Source organism: Lissotriton vulgaris, chromosome 11, assembly GCF_964263255.1.
Source record: "Lissotriton vulgaris chromosome 11, aLisVul1.2, whole genome shotgun sequence".
In the NCBI taxonomy this organism is placed as follows: domain Eukaryota; kingdom Metazoa; phylum Chordata; class Amphibia; order Caudata; family Salamandridae; genus Lissotriton; species Lissotriton vulgaris.
The window spans coordinates 235,428,743-235,451,580 of NC_141699.1; positions in this window are offsets into that span (position 1 = coordinate 235,428,743).

Consider the following 22,838-nt stretch of genomic DNA (forward strand, 5'->3'; position numbering starts at 1 on the left):
ACTGAGGTGCATCAATTATGTCAAAAGTTATTTCCTCTGTGTGTTTTTCTGCACAAGTCATGTTTAAAATTTCGGTATGGTATTGTATGAGCCCTGACGTGAGTTCCTTTCCGTCCACAGCTCTAACTACTTCTGGTGAATCCTTAACTATTTGTTCTAGACCTAATTTCTGGAATAATTTAGTGTCAATGAAATTTCCAGTTGCTCCGGAATCAATTAAGGCATCTATGGACCAGGACCGTTCTTTATTCAGTTGAGACTGAAGAAGGATACGCATACTCAGGTGGCAGTGAGAGGCAGTTGGAGTTAAGGAGGCCAAAGTGATAGATGGACTCGGTAGATTGACCTCTGTATCTACCGAGAGAGCTAGTTTTCCGACTGTTGCATAGCTGCAACTTCAGACATCTTGGTCTTAGGCCTTGCAGGACGTGTGGGACAATCTTTTATAAAATGCCCGGTTTTCCCACAATACATACATTGGTTCAGTTTTCGGCGCTTCTCTCTCTCATCCTTAGTGAGGGGTCCTCTAATGGTGCCTATTTGCATTGGTTCAACTGGATCAAGTTTAGAAGGAGAAGATTCTGCTCTTACATTCCCTTTTTCTTTGAAGACCATCATTCTAAAGTCTGTTTTCCCCCTCTCACCTTTCCTTTCTGAAATCCTGTGATTTAATTTAACAACCAGATCTATAAATTCCTCGCAATCTGTAGGTGGATCTAAAATTTGTGTTATCATATCCTTTAAATCATCGCGTAACCCACGATAAAACAGCGACACTCTTTTCTCCTCAGGCCACTCTGCTTCAATAACCAGCCTGTTAAAGATTGAAATATAATGCAGAAGATCTGAAGACCCCTGCTTTAAGTTTAACAGTTCATGATCTGCAGATTGCACAAATACATGTTTTGCAAACAATTTCTTCATTGCTCTTTTGAATCTTCTAAAATCAGTTAACATGGGATCATTCCTTTCTACGTAAGGAACGGACCATAAAGCAGCATCTCCGCCCAAATAGGACAAGATGAATGCCACCTTAGAAGAATCATCGGGAAACGCTGTAGGTTTTGCAACAAAATGTAACTGACACTGATTTAAGAAAATGGTGAATTTGTTACAATCCCCATAAAACCTCTCAGGTGGTGCTAATGGTATAGAAACTGGAGTAACCACCTGAATTTGAGGATTACCTGACGTATTAGTGTTAGCTTCCCCACTATACAGAGTATGCATAGTTGGCTGAAAGACTGGTGGTTTCATATAGGATTTTTTATCAGAAGTAAAGGTCCAGGTCTGAGGACTTGGAGTAATTCTATTCTGAATAGCAGTTAGATCCTTCCTTAATTCTACATTTTCTGCCCTGATTTCTAATAGTACTGTAGCTAAATCCTGTAATGTGATTTGAGGAGATTCATCCATAGCGTCTGGGCAAAACTTTGCCGTGGGCTTGGTCTTCTGTCAGATATGATCAAGCACTCTTACCTGAGCTGAACACCAACCTTACCTGTAAGGTGCTTGATCGGTTTTGCGGAGACGCTATGGACCAATCCCCCAAAACCCTACCTTTTCAGCCAGTGATTCTTATCAACACACTAGGATGTTGGGTAGCAGTCAGGGAGAGAGGCCGGATCTGACGCTACTTGATGTCTAGTAGTCGACCTGAAAATATATACAAGAATATATTTAGCAAGAATCCTAATTACTTTAATCTCCAATTCTACTCCTCTAACTCTTCCTTGACTTATGTGGAAGCAGTCTCCTACCTGCGAACTACTCGATAAGGCTTCGCGTCCAGGATGTTGTTGTCGTGGTGTGTGCAAGGGTTGAGGTTTTCTTGGTTGAAGGTGGTTGACTTGTCCGCCCCCAGATTAGGTTTTGTAAACACTATGGAAAGAAACAACACTTATTTGCACTTTTCTTACACCTTTTCTTTTGTTTGTAAAATACCCTTGAAGAAATACTACTCACTTCCTTTCCCTGCTTGGTAGGTTTAAACACGACTTTTTCCGTAAAGATTAATAGTTTAGTTCACTATTAAAACCATCGAGATTCCGGCTGAAACCTTTAGAAAATTCTGTGAGGATAAACATTATCTATACATTTGCTTTAACCTGTAGCCTTTAAGTTTTCAAACATTCTAAACATTCATGTTATAAATAGTCTTTGACTTGGTTCACAAATTGTCTTTGACTTGGTTCACAAAAGAACATCCCGGAAAAAACCTTTAAATTATATTTGCAAATGTCCAAACGAAGTCTCTTGAGTCCTAGCGTTGGGCGCCTTGACGAAAAAAAGGTACTTAGCTGTTTGAGCTGAGCTGTCCGATGATTCCTGATGGATGGCTGACTCTGACTCAGGCCTTCAACGATGTACGCGTGTTCAGGATCACAGGTGTTGCTTCCTTGATGCTCTGAAGACCAAGCGTCTTCTGGAAGCCTGGGTGTGGCTTTTATAGCCTAGCCACACCCTGGGACGTCAGGGAATGGCTGCGTGCCACGCCCTAACCTGCCGAGCACTCCGAGAACGGAGCACCGAATCACTTTGCATCGCGCACCAAAAAGATGCGTGTTGTTTTTAAAGCGCGTCTTTCTTTTTCTTTGATGCAATACCAGAGCGCGTCTTCTTCCCCTTGATTGACAACATGAAACACCACAAGAATCTTATATACCAAACATGACAAAACGTACTAGAGCTTGAATTAAGCATAAAAACATGATCAGTGAACCTTTACTAATGACATATTGATGACGATAATAACATAGTTCACAGCAACTGGTTTTCTTTACATTCTAACCCCCTTTCTTCCCTTTAGGTACAGGAGTGCAGGTTGCACGGGACAGGGGTGGGTTTTCATGAAGGGTGTTCTAAGCTCATCATGGGCTTGGAAAGACAGTGTCATGACAGTACCCTCCCCGTAGAATCCCCCCTAATACCATTGGAATTGGCTTCGGTTTGTCTGGGAAACGATTATGGAAAGTTTTTAGGACTTTGGGAGAGTTTTTTAAGTTTTCTAGGGGCTCCCAAGAGCGATCTTCTGGACCATAGCCCTTCCAGTCCACCAAGTAAAACAATTTACCTTTCCTTCTCTTGGAGTCTAGAACTGCCTTTACCTCGTATTCTAAATCACCCTCTACCTCGATTGCAGGTGGCTGAATAAGCTTCCGAGTGTCAGGGTCATAAGGTTTCAGTAGGGAAACGTGAAAAACTGGATGAATACGATAAGAATCAGGTAATTTCAATTTCATGCTGACAGGGTTAACGATCTTTTCTATTGGAAAAGGTCCTATGAATCGAGGTCGAAATGTTTTATGAGTTTTTAATCTTAAATTTTTTGTGGCTAGCCATACTTCGTCTCCCACTGAATAATCGGGCTGTTTTGACCGATGTTTATCAGCAAATTTCTTTTGTACTTCTTTTGCATGTATTAGCTGCTGCTGAGCTTTTTGTTGAATCGAGACCAGATTATTTACAAAATCAGTGACTGCTGGTATATCATCAAGAACCTTTTTATCTATACCTAGCATATCTTTAGGATGAAAACCATGGACACAGAAAAAGGGGGACATACCAGTAGAAGAATTGTTTGAATTATTATAAGCGAATTCAGCGGCCCAAATAATATCAGACCATTCCTGATCATGTGTGGTTAGTAAACAGCGTAGAAACTGTTCCACCGTCTGGTTTGTGCGTTCAGTCAGTCCATCAGTTTGTGGATGATAACTGGACGACATGCGCATTTCCATCTTTAGTGTTTTCCCTAAACCTTGCCAAAAATGTGACACAAACTGTGAACCCCTATCTGATAATACCACCGATGGAATTCCGTGTAATCTAACAATCTGTGTGACAAAAATATGTGCTAACTCCAAGGCAGATGGAAGCTTTTTTAGAGGGATGAAATGAGCATATCTAGAAAAGTGGTCCACTATAGTAAGAATGGTGGTAAACCCAGAAGTGGTGCGAGGCAGCTCTACAATGAAATCTAAAGATACCGTATGCCAAGGCTGAGGAGGAATTGGTAAAGGCATAAGTAGTCCAGATGGAGATTTATGAACCGCCTTATTTCTGCTACAGACAGTGCATGTTTGCACATATTTCTGAATGTCCTTAAACATGTTCTGCCACCAAAAATGTCTTTTTAAGAGTTCATACATCTTGGTAACCCCTGGATGAATTGACAGCATTGAATCATGGTAATTTTGCATCACTTTTTCTTGTAAATTTGCATTGGGAACAAAAACTTGATCATTCATAAACAACAAATTATCTTTCCATTGCAACAAAGGAAAAAGCTTATTCCATTCATCTTTCGTATGACCTTGTAAGGCTTTCTCAATATCAGGTAAAACGTCAGAATTAACAAGACCAATCTGAAATCTATCTTCTGAAATTATAGGGTGTAATTTTTCCTTTTGAAGATTCAGGTCATCACTTAAACCGATTCTAGACAAGGCATCGGCTTTGTTGTTTTCTTTTCCTGGTCGATAAGTTATGATGAAATCATAATCATTAAAAAACAAAGTCCAACGCAGTTGACGAGGAGTCAAAGCTTTAGCGGATCTAAGTGTTTGTAGATTTCTGTGATCTGTATATATGGTCACTGGATGTCGAGCCCCTAGCAAGTAGTGCCGCCATTCTTTGAACACAGCTTTTATAGCCAATAACTCTCGATCTGCAATTGCATAATTCTGTTCAGGAGGGGTTAACTTTCTTGAATAGTATGCAATGGGGTGTAGTTGTCCAGTTTTAATGCTTCTCTGAGACAAAATCCCTCCTATAGCAAATTGTGAAGCATCAGCTTCTACTATGAACGGCTGGGAGGGGTCAGGGTGTTTTAACACTGGGGCAGTCACAAATAGGTCTTTTAGATCTTGAAAAGCTTGTTCGCTTTCTGAAGTCCAATCAAATTTTGTGTTCTTGCGTAACAATTTTGTGATAGGCGTAACTTTTTGAGAAAAATCCTTAATGAATCGCCTATAGAAATTCGCAAAACCCAGAAAACTCTGTATCTGTTTTACTGAAGAGGGACTGGGCCATTCAATGATTGCTTTGACTTTCTTTGGGTCCATTTCTATTCCAGCCGGGCTAAGGATATACCCCAGGAAGTCCACTGTGGTCACATGGAACAAACTTTTTTCAAGTTTGACAAATAAAGAATTTTGCAAAAGCTGTTGAAGAATGGCTCGTACTTGCTTTACATGCTCAGATTTGTTTTTTGAGTAAATTAGGATATCATCAATGTAGACAATACAGCAAATATCCAAAAAATCTCTGAGCACCTCATTTATAAAAAACTGGAACGCTGCTGGTGCATTGCAAAGTCCGAAGGGCATTACCTGATATTCATATAAACCGAATTTAGTTCTAAAGGCTGTTTTCCATTCGTCGCCCTCTCGAACTCGCACCAAATGATATGCGCCCCGCAGATCCAGTTTCGTATAAATGGTGGCATCTTTAATCTGATCAAGTAAGGTCGGAATCAAAGGTAAGGGATATCGATTCTTTACCGTCACATTGTTGATGGCTCGATAGTCGATGCAGGTGCGCAATTCTCCTCCCTTCTTTGGGATAAAGAAGAGAGGAGAAGAGACCGGAGACTTAGAATGCCGAATGAACCCATTGGCCAAGTATTCATCCAAATAATTACGTAGATGTTCATTTTCTTTCTCTGTTAATGCGTAAATACGACTACAGGGCAAGGATGCCCCAGGGACCAGATCTATTTGACAATCAAAGTCTCTATGAGGAGGCAATGTCTCTGCCTTTTTTTTGTCAAATACATCCGATAAGTCCTGATATTCTTCGGGTACCCCTGCAACCACTAGAACACTCTTGGATCTCTTTGGGAAGTCATATCCTTGGATTAACAATTCCGAACCTGGGAATTGTTTGAAACACTTAGCATGACAGTAATCAGATTTGAATAAAATACTCATGTTAGTCCAATCTATATAAGGATTATGTAAAACTAGCCATGGAATTCCCAGTATCAAACCGAACTGAGGTGCATCAATTATGTCAAAAGTTATTTCCTCTGTGTGTTTTTCTGCACAAGTCATGTTTAAAATTTCGGTATGGTATTGTATGAGCCCTGACGTGAGTTCCTTTCCGTCCACAGCTCTAACTACTTCTGGTGAATCCTTAACTATTTGTTCTAGACCTAATTTCTGGAATAATTTAGTGTCAATGAAATTTCCAGTTGCTCCGGAATCAATTAAGGCATCTATGGACCAGGACCGTTCTTTATTCAGTTGAGACTGAAGAAGGATACGCATACTCAGGTGGCAGTGAGAGGCAGTTGGAGTTAAGGAGGCCAAAGTGATAGATGGACTCGGTAGATTGACCTCTGTATCTACCGAGAGAGCTAGTTTTCCGACTGTTGCATAGCTGCAACTTCAGACATCTTGGTCTTAGGCCTTGCAGGACGTGTGGGACAATCTTTTATAAAATGCCCGGTTTTCCCACAATACATACATTGGTTCAGTTTTCGGCGCTTCTCTCTCTCATCCTTAGTGAGGGGTCCTCTAATGGTGCCTATTTGCATTGGTTCAACTGGATCAAGTTTAGAAGGAGAAGATTCTGCTCTTACATTCCCTTTTTCTTTGAAGACCATCATTCTAAAGTCTGTTTTCCCCCTCTCACCTTTCCTTTCTGAAATCCTGTGATTTAATTTAACAACCAGATCTATAAATTCCTCGCAATCTGTAGGTGGATCTAAAATTTGTGTTATCATATCCTTTAAATCATCGCGTAACCCACGATAAAACAGCGACACTCTTTTCTCCTCAGGCCACTCTGCTTCAATAACCAGCCTGTTAAAGATTGAAATATAATGCAGAAGATCTGAAGACCCCTGCTTTAAGTTTAACAGTTCATGATCTGCAGATTGCACAAATACATGTTTTGCAAACAATTTCTTCATTGCTCTTTTGAATCTTCTAAAATCAGTTAACATGGGATCATTCCTTTCTACGTAAGGAACGGACCATAAAGCAGCATCTCCGCCCAAATAGGACAAGATGAATGCCACCTTAGAAGAATCATCGGGAAACGCTGTAGGTTTTGCAACAAAATGTAACTGACACTGATTTAAGAAAATGGTGAATTTGTTACAATCCCCATAAAACCTCTCAGGTGGTGCTAATGGTATAGAAACTGGAGTAACCACCTGAATTTGAGGATTACCTGACGTATTAGTGTTAGCTTCCCCACTATACAGAGTATGCATAGTTGGCTGAAAGACTGGTGGTTTCATATAGGATTTTTTATCAGAAGTAAAGGTCCAGGTCTGAGGACTTGGAGTAATTCTATTCTGAATAGCAGTTAGATCCTTCCTTAATTCTACATTTTCTGCCCTGATTTCTAATAGTACTGTAGCTAAATCCTGTAATGTGATTTGAGGAGATTCATCCATAGCGTCTGGGCAAAACTTTGCCGTGGGCTTGGTCTTCTGTCAGATATGATCAAGCACTCTTACCTGAGCTGAACACCAACCTTACCTGTAAGGTGCTTGATCGGTTTTGCGGAGACGCTATGGACCAATCCCCCAAAACCCTACCTTTTCAGCCAGTGATTCTTATCAACACACTAGGATGTTGGGTAGCAGTCAGGGAGAGAGGCCGGATCTGACGCTACTTGATGTCTAGTAGTCGACCTGAAAATATATACAAGAATATATTTAGCAAGAATCCTAATTACTTTAATCTCCAATTCTACTCCTCTAACTCTTCCTTGACTTATGTGGAAGCAGTCTCCTACCTGCGAACTACTCGATAAGGCTTCGCGTCCAGGATGTTGTTGTCGTGGTGTGTGCAAGGGTTGAGGTTTTCTTGGTTGAAGGTGGTTGACTTGTCCGCCCCCAGATTAGGTTTTGTAAACACTATGGAAAGAAACAACACTTATTTGCACTTTTCTTACACCTTTTCTTTTGTTTGTAAAATACCCTTGAAGAAATACTACTCACTTCCTTTCCCTGCTTGGTAGGTTTAAACACGACTTTTTCCGTAAAGATTAATAGTTTAGTTCACTATTAAAACCATCGAGATTCCGGCTGAAACCTTTAGAAAATTCTGTGAGGATAAACATTATCTATACATTTGCTTTAACCTGTAGCCTTTAAGTTTTCAAACATTCTAAACATTCATGTTATAAATAGTCTTTGACTTGGTTCACAAATTGTCTTTGACTTGGTTCACAAAAGAACATCCCGGAAAAAACCTTTAAATTATATTTGCAAATGTCCAAACGAAGTCTCTTGAGTCCTAGCGTTGGGCGCCTTGACGAAAAAAAGGTACTTAGCTGTTTGAGCTGAGCTGTCCGATGATTCCTGATGGATGGCTGACTCTGACTCAGGCCTTCAACGATGTACGCGAGTTCAGGATCACAGGTGTTGCTTCCTTGATGCTCTGAAGACCAAGCGTCTTCTGGAAGCCTGGGTGTGGCTTTTATAGCCTAGCCACACCCTGGGACGTCAGGGAATGGCTGCGTGCCACGCCCTAACCTGCCGAGCACTCCGAGAACGGAGCACCGAATCACTTTGCATCGCGCACCAAAAAGATGCGTGTTGTTTTTAAAGCGCGTCTTTCTTTTTCTTTGATGCAATACCAGAGCGCGTCTTCTTCCCCTTGATTGACAACATGAAACACCACAAGAATCTTATATACCAAACATGACAAAACGTACTAGAGCTTGAATTAAGCATAAAAACATGATCAGTGAACCTTTACTAATGACATATTGATGACGATAATAACATAGTTCACAGCAACTGGTTTTCTTTACATTCTAACCCCCTTTCTTCCCTTTAGGTACAGGAGTGCAGGTTGCACGGGACAGGGGTGGGTTTTCATGAAGGGTGTTCTAAGCTCATCATGGGCTTGGAAAGACAGTGTCATGACAGAGAGTGGGTGCAAAGTAAGAGTGAGTGCAGAGTGAGTGCAGAGTGCACTGTGAGTGCATAGTGAGAGTGAGTGCAGAGTGAGTGCAGAGTGAGAGTGGGTGCAGAGTGAGAGTGGGTGCAGAGTGAGAGTGAGTGCAGAGTGCGTGCAGAGTGAGTGCAGAGTGATTGCAGAGTGAGAGTGAGTGCAGAGTGAGTGCAGAATGAGTACAGAGTGAGTGTGACTGCAGTGTGAGTGCAGAGTGAGTGCAGGGTGCTGAGTGAGTGCAGAGTGAGAGTGAGTGCAGAGTGAGTGCAGAGTGAGTGTGACTACCGTGTGAGTGCAGAGTGAGAGTGAGTGCAGAGTGAATGCAGAATGCAAGTGAGTGCAGAGTGAGACTGAGTGCATGGTGCAGAGTGAGTGCAGAGTGAGAGTGATTGCAGAGTGAGAGTGAGTGCAGAGTGAGAGTGAGTTCAGAGTGAGAGTGAGTGCAGAGTGAGTGCAGAGTGAGTGCAGAGTGAGAGTGGGTGCCGAGTGAGAGTGGGTGCAGAGTGAGAGTGGGTGCAGAGTGAGTGCAGAGTGAGAGTGGGTGCAGAGTGAGAGTGGGTGCACAGTGAGAGTGGGTGCAGAGTGAGAGTGAGTGCAGAGTGAGTGCAGAATGCAGAGTGAGTGCAGAGTGAGTGCAGAGTGAGTGCAGAGTGAGAGTGGGTGCCGAGTGAGAGTGGGTGCAGAGTGAGAGTGGGTGCAGAGTGAGTGCAGAGTGAGAGTGGGTGCAGAGTGAGAGTGGGTGCACAGTGAGAGTGGGTGCAGAGTGAGAGTGAGTGCAGAGTGAGTGCAGAATGCAGAGTGAGTGCAGAGTGAGAGTGGGTGCCGAGTGAGAGTGGGTGCAGAGTGAGAGTGGGTGCAGAGTGAGTGCAGAGTGAGAGTGGGTGCAGAGTGAGAGTGGGTGCACAGTGAGAGTGGGTGCAGAGTGAGAGTGAGTGCAGAGTGAGTGCAGAATGCAGAGTGAGTGCAGAGTGAGAGTGAGTGCAGAGTGAGAGTGAGTGCAGAGTGAGAGTGAGTTCAGAGTGAGAGTGAGTGCAGAGTGGTGCAGAGTGAGTGCAGAGTGAGAGTGGGTGCCGAGTGAGAGTGGGTGCAGAGTGAGAGCAGAGTGAGTGCAGAGTGCAGAGTGAGTGCAGAGTGAGAGTGGGTGCAGAGTGAGTGTGACTGCAGTGTGAGTGCAGAGTGAGAGTGAGTGCAGAGTGAGAGTGGGTGCAGAGTGAGTGTGACTGCAGTGTGAGTGCAGAGTGAGAGTGAGTGCAGAGTGAATGCAGAGTGAGAGTGAGTGCAGAGTGAGAGTGAGTGCAGAGTGAGAGTGAGTGCAGAGTGAGAGTGAGTGCAGATTGAGAGTGGGTGCAGAGTGAGAGTTGGTGCAGAGTGAGAGTGGGTGCAGAGTGAGTGCAGAGTGAGAGTGGGTGCAGAGTGAGAGTGGGTGCAAAGTAAGAGTGAGTGCAGAGTGAGTGCAGAGTGCACTGTGAGTGCATAGTGAGAGTGAGTGCAGAGTGAGTGCAGAGTGAGAGTGGGTGCAGAGTGAGAGTGGGTGCAGAGTGAGAGTGAGTGCAGAGTGAGTGCACAGTGAGTGCAGAGTGATTGCAGAGTGAGAGTGAGTGCAGAGTGAGTGCAGAGTGAGTACAGAGTGAGTGTGACTGCAGTGTGAGTGCAGAGTGAGTGCAGGGTGCTGAGTGAGTGCAGAGTGAGAGTGAGTGCAGAGTGAGTGCAGAGTGAGTGTGACTACCGTGTGAGTGCAGAGTGAGAGTGAGTGCAGAGTGAATGCAGAATGCAAGTGAGTGCAGAGTGAGAGTGAGTGCATGGTGCAGAGTGAGTACAGAGTGTGAGAGTGAGTGCAGAGTGAGAGTGAGTGCAGAGTGAGAGTGAGTGCAGAGTGAGTGCAGAGTGAGTGTGACTACCGTGTGAGGGTGAGTGCAGAGTGAATGCAGAATGCAAGTGAGTGCAGAGTGAGAGTGAGTGCATGGTGCAGAGTGAGTACAGAGTGTGAGAGTGAGTGCAGAGTGAGAGTGAGTGCAGAATGAGACTGAGTGCAGAGTGAGAGTGAGAGTGAGTGCAGAGTGAAAGTGAGTGCAGAGTAAGTGCAGAGTGAGTGTGAGTGCAGAGATATTGTGAGTCCAGAGTGAGTGTGAGTGCAGAGTGAGTGTGAGTGCAGAGTGAGTGTGAGTGCAGAGTGAGTGCAGAGTGAGTGTGAGTGCAGAGTGAGAGTGAGTGCAGAGGGAGTGTGAGTGCAGAGGGAGTGTGAGTGCAGCGTGAGTGTGAGCGCAGAGTGAGAGTGGGTGCAGAGTGAGAGTGAGTGCAGAGTGAGTGCAGAGTGAGTGCAGAGTGAGTGCGAGTGTTGAGTGAGTGCAGAGTGAGTGTGACTGCAGTGTGAGTGCAGAGCAAGTGCAGAGTGAGTGCAGAGTGCAGAGGGAGTGCAGAGTGAGAGTGGGCGCAGAGTGAGTGTGACTGCAGTGGGAGTGCAGAGTGAGAGTGAGTGCAGAGTGAATGCAGAGTGAGAGTGAGTGCAGAGTGAGAGTGAGTGCAGAGTGAGAGTAAGTGCAGAGTGAGAGTGAGTGCAGAGTGAGAGTGTGTGCAGAGTGAGAGTAGATGCAGAGTGAGAGTGGGTGCAGAGTGAGTGCAGAGAGGGAGTGGGTGCAGAGTGAGAGTGGGTGCAGAGTGAGAGTGGGTGCAGAGTGAGAGTGAGTGCAGAGTGAGTGCAGAGTGAGTGCAGAGTGAGTGCAGAGTGAGAGTGAGTGCAGAGTGAGTGCAGAGTGAGTACAGAGTGAGTGTGACTGCAGTGTGAGTGCAGAGTGAGTGCAGAGTGAGTGCAGGGTGCAGAGTGAGTGCAGAGTGAGAGTGAGTGCAGAGTGAGTGCAGAGTGAGTGTGACTACAGTGTGAGTGCAGAGTGAGAGTGAGTGCAGAGTCAATGCAGAATGCAAGTGAGTGCAGAGTGAGAGTGATTGCATGGTGCAGAGTGAGTGCAGAGTGAGAGTGAGTGCAGAGTGAGAGTGAGTGCAGAGTGAGAGTGAGTTCAGAGTGAGAGTGAGTGCAGAGTGGGAGTGAGTGTTGAGTTAGTGCAGAGTGAGTGTGACTGCAGTGTGAGTGCAGAGTGAGTGCAGAGTGAGTGCAGAGTGCAGAGTGAGTGCAGAGTGAGAGTGGGTGCAGAGTGAGTGTGACTGCAGTGTGAGTGCAGAGTGAGAGTGGGTGCAGAGTGAGTGTGACTGCAGTGTGAGTACAGAGTGAGAGTGAGTGCAGAGTGAATGCAGAGTGAGAGTGAGTGCAGAGTGAGAGTGAGTGCAGAGTGAGAGTGAGTGCAGAGTGAGAGTGAGTGCAGATTGAGAGTGGGTGCAGAGTGAGAGTAGGTGCAGAGTGAGAGTGGGTGCAGAGTGAGTGCAGAGTGAGAGTGGGTGCAGAGTGAGAGTGGGTGCAAAGTAAGAGTGAGTGCAGAGTGAGTGCAGAGTGCACTGTGAGTGCATAGTGAGAGTGAGTGCAGAGTGAGTGCAGAGTGAGAGTGGGTGCAGAGTGAGAGTGGGTGCAGAGTGAGAGTGAGTGCAGAGTGAGTGCAGAGTGAGTGCAGAGTGATTGCAGAGTGAGAGTGAGTGCAGAGTGAGTGCAGAATGAGTACAGAGTGAGTGTGACTGCAGTGTGAGTGCAGAGTGAGTGCAGGGTGCTGAGTGAGTGCAGAGTGAGAGTGAGTGCAGAGTGAGTGCAGAGTGAGTGTGACTACCGTGTGAGTGCAGAGTGAATGCAGAATTCAAGTGAGTGCAGAGTGAGAGTGAGTGCATGGTGCAGAGTGAGTGCAGAGTGAGAGTGAGTGCAGAGTGAGAGTGAGTGCAGAGTGAGAGTGAGTTCAGAGTGAGAGTGAGTGCAGAGTGAGTGCAGAGTGAGAGTGGGTGCCGAGTGAGAGTGGGTGCAGAGTGAGAGTGGGTGCAGAGTGAGTGCAGAGTGAGAGTGGGTGCAGAGTGAGAGTGGGTGCACAGTGAGAGTGGGTGCAGAGTGAGAGTGAGTGCAGAGTGAGTGCAGAATGCAGAGTGAGTGCAGAGTGAGAGTGAGTGCAGAGGGAGTGCAGAGTGAGAGTGGGTACAGAGTGAGACGGGGTGCAGAGTGAGTACAGAGTGAGTGCAGAGTGAGTGCAGAGTGCAAAATGAGTGCAGAGAGAGAGTGAGTGCAGAGTGAATGCAGAGTGAGAGTGAGTGCAGAGTGAGAGTGAGTGCAGAGTGAGAGTGAGTGCAGAGTTATTGCAGAGTGAGTGCAGAGTGGGAGTGGGTGCAGAGTGAGAGTGGATGCAGAGTGAGTGCAGAGTGAGTGCGAGTGCAGCGTGATTGTGATTGCAGAGTGAGTGCAGAGTGAGAGTGAGTGCAGAGTGAGAGTGGGTGCAGAGTGAGAGTGGGTGCAGAGTGGGTGCAAAGTGGGTGCAGAGTGAGTGCAGAGTGTGAGAGTGAGTGCAGAGTGAGAGTGAGTGCAGAGTGAGAGTGGGTGCAGAATGGGTGCAGAGTGGGTGCAGTGTGAGTGCAGAGTGTGAGAGTGAGTGCAGAGTGAGAGTGAGTGCAGAATGAGACTGAGTGCAGAGTGAGAGTGAGTGCAGAGTGAGTGCAGAGATATTGTGAGTCCAGAGTGAGTGTGAGTGCAGAGTGAGTGTGAGTGCAGAGTGAGTGTGAGTGCAGAGTGAGTGCAGAGTGAGTGTGAGTTCAGAGTGAGTGTGAGTGCAGAGTGAGAGTGAGTGCAGAGGGAGTGGGAGTGCAGAGGGAGTGTGAGTGCAGCATGAGTGTGAGTGCAGAGTGAGAGTGGGTGCAGAGTGAGAGTGAGTGCAGAGTAAGAGTGGGTGAAGCGTGAGTGCAGAGTGAGAGTGGGTGCGGAGTGAGAGTGGGTGCAGAGTGAGAGTGAGTGCAGAGTGATTTCAGAGTGAGTGCAGAGTGAGTGCAGAGTGAGTGCAGAGTGGGAGTTAGTGTAGAGTGAGTGCAGAGTGAGTGTGACTGCAGTGTGAGTGCAGAGTGAGTGCAGAGTGCAGAGTGAGTGCAGAGTGAGAGTGGGTGCAGAGTGAGTGTGACTGCAGTGTGAGTGCAGAGTGAGAGTGAGTGCAGAGTGAATGCAGAGTGAGAGTGAGTGCAGAGTGAGTGCAGAGTGAGTGTGACTACAGTGTGAGTGCAGAGTGAGAGTGAGTGCAGAGTGAATGCAGAATGCAAGTGAGTGCAGAGTGAGAGTGATTGCATGGTGCAGAGTGAGTGCAGAGTGAGAGTGAGTGCAGAGTGAGAGTGAGTGCAGAGTGAGAGTGAGTTCAGAGAGAGAGTGAGTGCAGAGTGGGAGTGAGTGTTGAGTTAGTGCAGAGTGAGTGTGACTGCAGTGTGAGTGCAGAGTGAGTGCAGAGTGAGTGCAGAGTGCAGAGTGAGTGCAGAGTGAGAGTGGGTGCAGAGTGAGTGTGTGTTGGACAGGCCACATGAAGGGCCACTCTCCCCCGGCCCGACCAGGCCCGAGCCCGGTCACGCAGGTACCACACACCACCATTACACGTCCTCCGTCCCCTCCGGGACCCCTACCCTCGAACATGTCGACCTCGTGGGCCTGATCCACTGCCGGCCTGCGCGCCCATCCTGGGCGCCATCTTGGACACTCCACCACGAGGCCGCCTGGCCCCCGATCGACCTCAACCCTGGGCCTGGCCAGGTCTCAGACATCCCGGCACCACCATCCACCCAGGAGGTGAGCGGGCTACTTGGCAAGTCACTGGGGGAAAGAGGTGTCGATGGCTCTCCCCCGCCAGGTGCCGCTCGCCCATCGCCTCCCCGGGCGCTGGCTCCACCCCCCTGCTGGGTGTCTGAACTCCCTCATCCCGGACCTCCCGACCTCCAAGTGCGAGGGTCCGGACATCAAAGAACACCAGCCCTATAACTGGGGCAGCTCCAGAGCAGGAAGGCAGTTGTATCTTGGAGTCGAGAGACGCAGAGAAGAACTCATCCTTGACGGACTACTGGCGCTGCCATAGCTCTGTCTCGTGCACCATCGTCTTGCCTGCTGGCGCTGCCGCAACCTTCGTAACCTTCATATCCTTCATCGTCGTCGGGACCTGCTGGCGTGGCCGCGGACCGTTTGTAACCATCATCTTCATCGGGACCTGCTGGCTCCGCCGCGGACCGTCGTTTCCTTCGTCCATCTCGGGACCTGCTGGCTCCGCCGCTGCCCGATCATCTAGAACGCTGAGCTCGAGGATTGAGAGCTAGTTTCATCTTTTGGTAACAAGACTGTCCCGCTACCCCTTTTCCCAAACCAGAGACCAGAACCGAGGGGACCCCTGAGTCCAGACCTCCTTGTACCATTCCATCGTAACTTAAAGAATTGCCTATAAAGTCTCGTTGAACTTTAACCTTGTGTGGTGTCCGTCTGTGGGGGGGAGTTACGTGTCTGTACGATCGCTGGAGACGGTTCTCCCCGGAGACCTCTCCCCTTATCCTCGGCCGACCCTCCCGGTCCGTCTAACATTGGTGGCCAGCGGCGCGATCCGAATCACCGCATAACCGTACAGAGAGTAGCTCACCCCACGGCGAATCACGATGTCAACTAAAGAAAGCGGATCAACGGAGAAATTCCAGATGGAGAAATTGGACGAGTACAGCCATCGTGAACTAAAGCAGTTCTGCATCGAACTAGGTATCGCTACCACCGGTCTCAGTACCAAAGACGATTTTAAGCAGGCCCTAGAATCTTGGGCAGAAACCGGGGCGGCCGGAACCCCCGATCAAAGCATCGCAGCAAAAACCACCACGACCCCTGAAGAGCGAAGAACGGGTCTCTCGCAAGACGAGATCCAGGAACGTGAGAAAACCCGACTACACGAGCTGGAAATGGCCCGGCTCAAAATGGACATTGAACTTAAATTGGCCGAACAAAAAATCAACTTAGAGCACCTGCGTCTCCGAGAAGAAAGAGAGGAGAAACAGAGACAAAGGGAGCTCGAGGAAAAGAAACTGGCATATGAGCATGAGCGGAAACTAGCTGAGATCGACCTACGCAAGAATAAAGAAGTAGGGGTGTCCGAGCAACCACACACCCCAGGGGCAACAGAGAAAAAGGTACACATCCCCAAGGATGTCGTTCGAGAGTACTTCCGAGAGGACGACATCCAGCAATGGTTTAAGGCCTATGAAATCGCTATGACTGCACACCGGATCGATAGAAGCGATTGGGGAGCCGGTCTATGGGGGAAATTCCTCAATGAGGGCCGCGACGCCCTGCTGCAACTCCCGGACCACCAGATGACCTCCTATGACCATATGAAAGCTGCACTCCTCACCCGCTATGGCCTCACACCCGAGATGTACCGTCAGAGGTTCCGAGACTGCACCCGCATCCCGGGTACAACTTGGGTGGACTATGTAAACTACTTTAGCCGAGCCTTCGAAGGCTGGATCAAAGGGAGCAAGGTCACAACCTACGAACAACTGTTCAATCTTATGGTCTGGGAGCATCTGTCGAACAATTGCTTCATTGAACTCCGCCAGCACCTCCTCGACAGCAAGTTAACGGATCCCCGGCAGCTCGCAGCCGAAGCTGACCGGTGGGAAATCACCAGAGTAGGCCGAAATGGGTCCTACGAACAAAACCGGAACAACAATGGTCAACACCGTCCCCGAGGAGGAGGAGGAGGCCAAGGACGCGGAAGAGGCAACGCTCCGGTCGCCCCCGCTACAAGCACCACCCCCCCGGCCAACCGGGGCAGCACCCCGGCGCGACCGGGATATCGAGCCAATGTTACGTGCCATCGATGCCAACGAATCGGACACTATGCAAACGACCCAAACTGCCCCCAGTACCAGAGCCCAAGACCCCGCCAAGTAGCCGCTGCGGCTCTAGGGGAGGAACAGATCTCAGAGGAACAGGAGGAATATGAACAGGAACACCAAGAATGGGAGCCAGCCGCCATGGCTCTAGCCTGCTTAGGGGGGAGAGACATGGTCCCGCGGGTCCCCCTACCCGCTAACACCCAGAAGTACAGTCAATGGGTGAGCATCAATGGACGCCGGGCCGAAGCCCTTCGTGACACTGGGGCCAGTGTAACAGCCGTCCGCTGTCACCTGGTGACCCCAGAACAATATCTACCGAACATTCTCTGCCCTGTACGTTCAGCCGATAACTCGGAAAGTCTGTGTCGGATGGCCTGCGTCCCCTTCGAATGGGGAGGGGTCTCCGGCATGTTGAAGGTAACGGTCCGAGACGATGCCCCCGTAGACTGCCTCCTGGGGAATGACCTTGAAAGCTCTCCGTGGGCAGCCGTAGAACGAAGAGAACACCTGGGGATGTTAGGCGTCCCGGACTGGGCGTGCGTCACCACCCGGTCCATGGCCGCCCGTGCCAACCCCCGCCCAGAGGAACCCGAATGGCCGGCGCCACCGCCTCCGGTCGCCCCAGCCGAAACCACCGACCGTGACGTCCCCCCAGAACCAGCTCAACCTCCAGACCTCGCTAACCTCGACCAGTGGCCTCAAGAGGGGGGGCCCACGCAAGAACAATTTCGCCAAGAACAGAAGACCTGTCCCTCCCTCGAGGGACTCCGCCAACAAGCGCTCGCCCAAAGCGCAGGGGATACCTCCGGAACGCACTGGGTCTACTGGGACAATGATCTGCTGTACAGTGAGCAAAGGATCGCGGAGCTGGGGGCTAGCCGAGTACTGGTGGTGCCCCTCCGTTTTAGAGACTTTCTGCTAAACCTGGCCCACGATGTCCCCCTGGCGGGACACCTGGGTCAAGATAAAACCTATAGTCATCTGGCGACCCACTTCTTCTGGCCCAAAATGAGGAACGATGTACACCAGCATTGCCGATCTTGCCCCACGTGCCAAGCCAGTGGAAAGAGCGGCCGCAAACTAAAAGCCCCCCTGCAACCTTTTCCCGTGGTCACCACCCCGTTCGAGAGGGTCGGGATAGACATCGTGGGGCCCCTGGACCCGCGCACCAAACAAGGCCATCGATTCATCCTGGTGCTAGTGGACCACGCCACCCGCTACCCCGAGGCTGTTCCCCTGCGAACTGTGACAGCCCCGGTAGTCGGACGGGCTCTGATGGGGGTCTTCTCCCGTGTGGGCTTCCCCCGAGAAGTCGTCAGCGACAGAGGCACGAACTTTATTTCTAAATATATGAAGTCCCTCTGGCAACAGTGCGGGGTTACCTACCGATTCACGACCCCCTATCACCCTCAAGGAAACGGACTCGTTGAGCGGTTCAACCGCACGCTCAAAGGGATGATCGGGGGGTTGGAAGAGCCCCTCCGTCGCCAGTGGGACGTGCTGCTGCCGTGCCTCCTCTTCGCCTATCGAGAGGTTCCCCAGAAGTCCCTGGGCTTCAGCCCGTTTGAACTACTATATGGACACCCAGTGCGGGGGCCGCTCAGCCTAGTCAAGGAAGGCTGGGAGATGCCCCCTCTAAAGAACCCACCAGATGTCTTCCGATACCTCCTAACCCTCCGCAACCAGACCCGGCGGTTCAGAGAGCTGGCAAAAGCCAACCTAGAGGCCAGTCAAGAGGACATGAAAAAGTGGTATGACCGGAATGCCTCCTCCATCGAATTTGAACCTGGGCAACAGGTATGGGTGATGTCCCCCACCGAACCCTGCGCCCTGCAAGACAAGTGGACGGGGCCCTTCAAAGTAGTCGAGCGCAAGGGTCCTGCCACCTATCTCATCGACATGGAATCTTCCCGGAACCCCCTCCGGGTCCTCCACACCAACAGACTGAAACCCCACTTTGTGCGTTCAGAACTCAGCCTCCTGATGGCCACAGACAATGGGGCTGAAGAGGACTCCGAGCCCCTCCCTGACCTCCTACGGACTCAGGAGAAAGACGGCTCCGTGGATGGGGTCCGACTCTCGGAGGCCCTCACCCGAGAGCAACGCCAGGAGTGTCGAGTCCTCCTGTCACAGTTCGCCAGCCTGTTCTCCCTCGCCCCAGGTGTCACTTCCTGGTGTGTGCACGATGTGGACACAGGGGACAGCCCCCCTATCCGCCACCGGGCCTACCGCGTGCCAGATCGGGTACGGGCCTGCATCCAGGAAGAGGTAGCAAGAATGCTCACGCTCGGGGTCATCGAGCCCTCAGATAGCCCCTGGGCCAGTCCTGTAGTACTGGTCCCCAAAGCAGCCGCCCCTGGCACCACGCCGGAACTCCGGTTCTGCGTCGACTACCGGGGCTTAAATGCGGTCACCAGAACAGACGCACATCCCATCCCCCGGGCAGATGAACTAATCGACCGCATGGGAGCTGCCCGCTACCTCAGTATTTTCGACCTGACGGCGGGCTACTGGCAAATCGGCCTCACACCCCGGGCCCAAGAACGTTCTGCCTTTTCCACCCCCGATGGCCATTACCATTTCAAGGTCATGCCCTTTGGCATGAAGAATGCCCCAGCAACCTTTCAGCGGCTCGTCAATCAGGTCCTGGCGGGGCTCGAAGGGTTCAGCGCCGCCTACCTAGATGACATCGCTGTATACAGCCACCATTGGACCGAGCACCTCCACCACCTCCGAGCAGTGCTACAAGCCCTTCAGCGAGCTGGCCTCACGATCAAGGCCAGCAAATGTCAAATTGGTCAAGGGTCTGTAACCTACCTCGGACACCAGGTGGGAAGCGGCCTGGTGGCCCCTCTGCAGCTCAAAATTGCCGCCATCCAGTCCTGGCAGCCCCCCATCACCCAGACCGAGGTACGAGCCTTCCTGGGCCTCACGGGCTACTACCGAAGGTTCGTGAAAGACTATGGTACTATAGTGGGTCCCCTCACGGAACTCACGTCAAAAAATCACCCCAAGGAAGTCAACTGGACCCCAGAGTGTCAAACAGCATTCGAACAATTGAAAGCCGCCATGTGTTCCGCCCCTGTGCTCCAGGCCCCCGACTACAGCCGGGAGTTCGTCGTCCAGACGGATGCCTCCGACCATGGCATCGGGGCAGTCCTGTCTCAAGTGAACACCGAAGGCCTTGATCAGCCAGTAGCCTTCATCAGCAGGCGACTCCTACCACGAGAACAACGCTGGAGCACCATTGAGAGGGAGGCCTTCGCCGTGGTATGGGCCCTCAAGAAACTCCGGCCCTACCTCTTTGGCACACACTTTCGGGTGCAGACCGACCACCGACCCCTGCAGTGGCTGATGCAGATGCGGGGAGAAAACCCGAAGTTACTACGTTGGTCCATCTCCCTCCAAGGGATGGACTTCACAGTTGAACATCGGCCTGGGCCAGATCACGCCAACGCGGATGGCCTGTCCCGGTTCTTCCGCCTCGACGAGGAGAGTCCCCAAGAGGATGGATAACTCTCCCCGCCTTCAGCTGGGGGGGACGCATGTTGGACAGGCCACATGAAGGGCCACTCTCCCCCGGCCCGACCAGGCCCGAGCCCGGTCACGCAGGTACCACACACCACCATTACACGTCCTCCGTCCCCTCCGGGACCCCTACCCTCGAACATGTCGACCTCGTGGGCCTGATCCACTGCCGGCCTGCGCGCCCATCCTGGGCGCCATCTTGGACACTCCACCACGAGGCCGCCTGGCCCCCGATCGACCTCAACCCTGGGCCTGGCCAGGTCTCAGACATCCCGGCACCACCATCCACCCAGGAGGTGAGCGGGCTACTTGGCAAGTCACTGGGGGAAAGAGGTGTCGATGGCTCTCCCCCGCCAGGTGCCGCTCGCCCATCGCCTCCCCGGGCGCTGGCTCCACCCCCCTGCTGGGTGTCTGAACTCCCTCATCCCGGACCTCCCGACCTCCAAGTGCGAGGGTCCGGACATCAAAGAACACCAGCCCTATAACTGGGGCAGCTCCAGAGCAGGAAGGCAGTTGTATCTTGGAGTCGAGAGACGCAGAGAAGAACTCATCCTTGACGGACTACTGGCGCTGCCATAGCTCTGTCTCGTGCACCATCGTCTTGCCTGCTGGCGCTGCCGCAACCTTCGTAACCTTCATATCCTTCATCGTCGTCGGGACCTGCTGGCGTGGCCGCGGACCGTTTGTAACCATCATCTTCATCGGGACCTGCTGGCTCCGCCGCGGACCGTCGTTTCCTTCGTCCATCTCGGGACCTGCTGGCTCCGCCGCGGCCCGATCATCTAGAACGCTGAGCTCGAGGATTGAGAGCTAGTTTCATCTTTTGGTAACAAGACTGTCCCGCTACCCCTTTTCCCAAACCAGAGACCAGAACCGAGGGGACCCCTGAGTCCAGACCTCCTTGTACCATTCCATCGTAACTTAAAGAATTGCCTATAAAGTCTCGTTGAACTTTAACCTTGTGTGGTGTCCGTCTGTGGGGGGGGAGTTACGTGTCTGTACGATCGCTGGAGACGGCTCTCCCCGGAGACCTCTCCCCTTATCCTCGGCCGACCCTCCCGGTCCGTCTAACAGTGTGACTGCAGTGTGAGTGCAGAGTGAGAGTGAGTGCAGAGTGAGAGTGGGTGCAGAGTGAGTGTGACTGCAGTGTGAGTACAGAGTAAGAGTGAGTGCAGAGTGAATGCAGAGTGAGAGTGAGTGCAGAGTGAGAGTGAGTGCAGAGTGAGAGTGAGTGCAGAGTGAGAGTGAGTGCAGATTGAGAGTGGGTGCAGAGTGAGAGTAGGTGCAGAGTGAGAGTGGGTGCAGAGTGAGTGCAGAGTGAGAGTGGGTGCAGAGTGAGAGTGGGTGCAAAGTAAGAGTGAGTGCAGAGTGAGTGCAGAGTGCACTGTGAGTGCATAGTGAGAGTGAGTGCAGAGTGAGTGCAGAGTGAGAGTGGGTGCAGAGTGAGAGTGGGTGCAGAGTGAGAGTGAGTGCAGAGTGAGTGCAGAGTGAGTGCAGAGTGATTGCAGAGTGAGAGTGAGTGCAGAGTGAGTGCAGAATGAGTACAGAGTGAGTGTGACTGCAGTGTGAGTGCAGAGTGAGTGCAGGGTGCTGAGTGAGTGCAGAGTGAGAGTGAGTGCAGAGTGAGTGCAGAGTGAGTGTGACTACCGTGTGAGTGCAGAGTGAATGCAGAATTCAAGTGAGTGCAGAGTGAGAGTGAGTGCATGGTGCAGAGTGAGTGCAGAGTGAGAGTGAGTGCAGAGTGAGAGTGAGTGCAGAGTGAGAGTGAGTTCAGAGTGAGAGTGAGTGCAGAGTGAGTGCAGAGTGAGAGTGGGTGCCGAGTGAGAGTGGGTGCAGAGTGAGAGTGGGTGCAGAGTGAGTGCAGAGTGAGAGTGGGTGCAGAGTGAGAGTGGGTGCACAGTGAGAGTGGGTGCAGAGTGAGAGTGAGTGCAGAGTGAGTGCAGAATGCAGAGTGAGTGCAGAGTGAGAGTGAGTGCAGAGGGAGTGCAGAGTGAGAGTGGGTACAGAGTGAGACGGGGTGCAGAGTGAGTACAGAGTGAGTGCAGAGTGAGTGCAGAGTGCAAAATGAGTGCAGAGAGAGAGTGAGTGCAGAGTGAATGCAGAGTGAGAGTGAGTGCAGAGTGAGAGTGAGTGCAGAGTGAGAGTGAGTGCAGAGTTATTGCAGAGTGAGTGCAGAGTGGGAGTGGGTGCAGAGTGAGAGTGGATGCAGAGTGAGTGCAGAGTGAGTGCGAGTGCAGCGTGATTGTGATTGCAGAGTGAGTGCAGAGTGAGAGTAAGTGCAGAGTGAGAGTGGGTGCAGAGTGAGAGTGGGTGCAGAGTGGGTGCAAAGTGGGTGCAGAGTGAGTGCAGAGTGTGAGAGTGAGTGCAGAGTGAGAGTGAGTGCAGAGTGAGAGTGGGTGCAGAATGGGTGCAGAGTGGGTGCAGTGTGAGTGCAGAGTGTGAGAGTGAGTGCAGAGTGAGAGTGAGTGCAGAATGAGACTGAGTGCAGAGTGAGAGTGAGTGCAGAGTGAGTGCAGAGATATTGTGAGTCCAGAGTGAGTGTGAGTGCAGAGTGAGTGTGAGTGCAGAGTGAGTGTGAGTGCAGAGTGAGTGCAGAGTGAGTGTGAGTTCAGAGTGAGTGTGAGTGCAGAGTGA